The sequence below is a fragment of the Ailuropoda melanoleuca genome, chromosome 14 (genome assembly GCF_002007445.2).
Source record: "Ailuropoda melanoleuca isolate Jingjing chromosome 14, ASM200744v2, whole genome shotgun sequence".
Lineage (NCBI taxonomy): Eukaryota > Metazoa > Chordata > Mammalia > Carnivora > Ursidae > Ailuropoda > Ailuropoda melanoleuca.
The window spans coordinates 98,585,639-98,590,270 of record NC_048231.1 but is presented as its reverse complement, the minus strand read 5'-3'; the positions used below and the strand labels follow the sequence as shown (position 1 = coordinate 98,590,270).

General features: G+C 38.2%; 1 long non-coding RNA gene across 1 annotated transcript in view; it reads left to right on the top strand.

Annotated features, from left to right (window-relative positions):
- The first annotated feature begins 3,050 nt into the window (after positions 1-3,050).
- Positions 3,051-4,632, top strand: part of LOC117796038 — an 11,329-nt gene continuing 9,747 nt past the window's right edge. Inside the window, exon 1 of the long non-coding RNA XR_004620363.1 lies at positions 3,051-4,626. This is a non-coding gene — a long non-coding RNA (uncharacterized LOC117796038). The remainder of the gene's footprint in view (positions 4,627-4,632) is intronic.

The following is a 4,632-nucleotide window of genomic DNA, read 5'->3' as shown; positions in this document are numbered from 1 at the left end:
AAAATAGCAGAGCAATTGCTCCTAGGCTGTGCCCTATAGCATGCATTTATTAAAAATCCTCTTTGATATCAGCTCCAAACTTATACACACCTTTGCACTTTTCATGGTCCTCACCATTTTATTTTATTTTATTTTTTAAGATTTATTTATTTATTTGACAGAGAGAGACAGCCAGCGAGAGAGGGAACACAAGCAGGGGGAGTGGGAGAGGAAGAAGCAGGCTCATAGCAGAGGAGCCTGATGTGGGGCTCGATCCCATAACACCAGGATCACGCCCTGAGCCGAAGGCAGACGCTTAACGACTGCGCCACCCAGGCGCCCCCCTCACCATTTTAATAGTGAGAAAAAGAGGAAGAAAAATCCCTCAAGTTCACCTCACCAACTTATTATGAAAGTGGCACCAAACAGTCATATCCAGGAGAAGCAAAGAAGGGCCCCTTCACTGCTCCTCATGTTCCAAACTTCTACTGGCTGATAGAACTGAAAGCTCTCGCACGGTTTTCAGCGCTTGCTTCAAAATCGTGCTTTGGCCAGACCGACCCCAGCTGGACATTTTGGCAGCAGGCCTGTTCACCCGCTCCGGCATCCCTGCTCGTCCAAGACAGGTGGGGGCTTCTTGCTCTCCTGGAGGACATGACTCTACAAAAGGAAGAGTACTCCTTACAAATGAATCTAGTGAACTAACAACAAATGCCCAGCTAATATTTAAAGATAAAGTTTGAGAAACAGATGCTGGGAACTTATCTGCAAACAGGTCTAAATCCAGGTGACGAAAGGTTCAATACCATGGGATGGAAAACCATAAAGTCATCANAAACCCCTTACCATCTCCTTCAATTTAGGAAAAGCATTAGTAATAACCACCGGTTATCATCGTATGAATTGTATGTTATTTAAGCTTCAGGGTGAACACAGTATCTAGATAGGAACCCAAAAGGACAAATGTGATCTCCTTACTCAAGAGTCATCAGCAATAACTGGAACTATTTGAGAGATCACACTCCAAATCGCACTCATAAATTCACCTTGAACACACAGTTAAATAGAACATACAAATGTTATTGTTTAAAATGTCAAGCACAATAATATATTTCTGGGGGTATAATGCTTCTCGGACCTCTATACATTTTATATCTCTGTTGAAGAACTAGGAAGGAGAAATGTCACATGGAGGATGGCATTATATTTCCATGTAATATGCGATTTTACCTGAGATATCAAATAGCACCCATATCAGTCTAGGTTGTGCACAATATTAAAAGTAGCAGTGGGCATTCTTTCTCATCGAATACCTAGACATCCTATTTACAAATTCTAAATTTATAACAATTCATTCTGTCAGCTATGTTTCCCAGTCAGAGCTCTCAGTGGTTCATGCCATCTCCGTGGTTCGAATGCCATCCCCTCTCAGTACTAAGAAAGAGGGTCAGATGTGGTGGGGAAGGAGGCAGGGGAACCAAGTAGTAGACCTACAGTATACCTCTGGAGCGTGTTTTTCTTTAGATTATATTGCTGAGAGTGAGGGTTATTTCTGGTTAGTGGCTTTAGTACTTGTTGTTTTGGACATCAAGCTCTGTCTCTATATTTAGCTCTCTGAAATATAATCACTAAAAACCATAAACCTCAAAAATAGCAGGCTAACGAAAACAAAATTTTTAATGGATACTGGAACAAGAAAGGGTTTCCTAAGTCAAGGGACTTGGGCTGAATACCACTAGACCGACGGTACCTGCTTCATGACGTGAAAGGCATACTTCCCTAAATGGCGAGCTTCCTAGAGGAGGGCTCAACTCTTGCTCATTTTGAATTCCTGCCTCTTAGAAGATTCAGTGGATGGTTTTTAAATTAAATTTTGAAATAGCACTTTCTCTTTTGGCTACCTTATATCCGAAGTTTGCAGATACTCGGAAGAGTATAAGGTATGTAGGACAGAGCTCTGTAATTCACACACACATAGAAAAGTGGGTGACTGCATGTTTGTCCTATGCTCCAGTTTGTGTCAAGAGAGGAGTTGGGAATTTTAGAGAAGGTGGTTTAAAACATTTATACAATTTGAATAACAGGAGCTAATTTTGGAGCTATGTTAGGACAACTCTTATAATTTCCTGTGATTTAAAAAAGCAGAGTCTTAACTCTTGAGAGAGAGAGACAGAAAGAAAGAGGAAGAGAGAGGAGGTGGAGAAAGAGGAGGTGAAGGAAGAGGAGGAGGGAGAGGAGGAGAAGGGGGAAGGAAAAATCCAGAGACAGCTTTGAGAAAGGGATTTAGGAAGCTGGGGAGGCTGGTCTCTCTCGCCTCCCCTAACTCCCTTATTTCTAGTCATCTCATGTCTTCTGTGGAAAGCCAAATACCCGTTTGCTGTCAGAGCTCCTGCCTGACACAGATGTGTATCAAAAGTAATTAAAAATAGGCAAGAACCAAGAGCAAGGAGACGCTGCTTGCCCCTTACGCATGTTTTGTAGGTAACAAGCCCTCAGTATTTAGTGATTGGCCTTGGAGATCATAGTAAGCAGCAGCCTGAAACACCTACATATAGGATAATTCATATTTCCATGAGTGTTTAGATATCCTATCTAGGTCTTGCTCAAACATTTATTTTTCTAATTCACCATGTGGATATGAACATTAGGTAAATTTGTCTAATGTTTTTCTTGACTAATTTAGAAATAAAGACACCAGTTTTGCCATTTGAGGGGATTCTTTGGTTTTGCTTTTCTTCATTACATTACTAAAATAGCAGAGCAATTGCTCCTAGGCTGTNTCTTTGGTTTTGTTTTTCTTCATTACATTACAAAAATAGCAGAGCAATTGCTCCTAGGCTGTGCCCTATAGCATGCATTTATTAAAAATCCTCTTTGATATCAGCTCCAAACTTATACACACCTTTGCACTTTTCATGGTCCTCACCATTTTATTTTATTTTATTTTTTAAGATTTATTTATTTATTTGACAGAGAGAGACAGCCAGCGAGAGAGGGAACACAAGCAGGGGGAGTGGGAGAGGAAGAAGCAGGCTCATAGCAGAGGNTACCATGGGATGGAAAACCATAAAGTCATCAATATCTGGTGTGGTCATGACTGTGCATATTTCACCTTGGAGGTGAAATCTTTGTCTACCAAATGTTCATTTTCAGTAATTTTCTTTGGTTGTTAAAGGGCGAGCACAGCGCTGGAAGGAAAGTTGTTTTTGAGTTTTGTGACACTGTGAAAGCCACTTAAAAACTCTGGATGTCACTTCACTAGAAAATAAAAGTGTTGATCACCAGTGCCATTGTCAACATTAATATTCTACGATTCCACCAAGCCACAGTGGCCCTAGTAAAAATTATTTAATGTAGGATTGGGAAAACACTGGGAATGCATAATAAATTCTCAGTATTCCTACACATAATAAAGGGCCTTCTTTTACTTTATTTTGAAAATAGCAAGCCAAGGAATGAAGGGATAAGTGACATTTTAAAGGTTAGCAGACTATGATTATTGGAATCCTGTTTAATTACATAGTTACAGTTCATCACATGATAATAAAAATATAATGAAATCATATAATATCATAGTGCTAACAATATTAAATAACTCATGGGTAAAAACCATCTATTTAGATGTTCAAAATCTCAGTCATGCAAAGTTGTGGTGTAAAGTAGTATTTTTGAACTTTTTTTTCAGTAATGGAGGATTACTTAAAGTACTATAAATTACCCTCCTTGTAGCCATATCAGTTGTGAATTTCTTAGAATTATGAGTCAGACATTACTAGCAATTGGTTAGGTGTATCTATTAAGGATTGAGATACAGAAACTATGAATTCAGAAGAAAGTAATTCTTATATTATGTATTTCACATGTTCTTTCCAAGGGGAAAAATCACACAGACAGATTTAAAAATAATTTAATTTCCTAATTTTATTATTGCCTCATTTTTATAATAGTTTCTGTTCTGCCAGAAATTCACATTTAGGTTCCAGGGACAGCTATTCCTTTGCATTCCGTTCCAAAGGTGGTCTAACTAGTATTTAAGACAGACGTCCCCAAACTACTGTATTTCTGGAATAGATTGTAATGAAAAATAAAGTATGTCAAATCATATAATTTTCAATAGAAGCAAATTTGTAACGGATATTTTATTTCCTAACAAGGGCCTAGCATCCAAAGTTATTTTTATCAAAATAATCATAAGCGTTATATCTAATCAATGACAAATAACATCCCTTCACAATAGAAGACTTCACAAAGTGTATATAAATTAATTTAAAAGAACTTATAGAAAGCAAACATATAACACATAATATATTTTGAAGATTCCATAAGAATGAGGATTTTGAAAGTAGGCTAATTCTGGGTGGACTGAGGAAAAAGATAACAAATGCAGCACATACAGAGTAGGTCAAAAGTAAAAAAAAGAGCGTGTGTGTGTGTGTGTGTGTGTGTTAGGGTTTGTGCAGAGAAGATACTAGGGGCCTCTGAAGGTTCTGGGAGTTCTGTCATCTGCCATAAAGTTGACACTGGCCTTTATGCTCATTTATTGTCAGGGAGTAGACGGATTCATTGTTGTAATTTATATTCTGCCTGCTTTACCAAAGTAATATAGACTGCTTTATAACTGGGAGGAATCTCTATTCTCTATTTTAGGTCTTC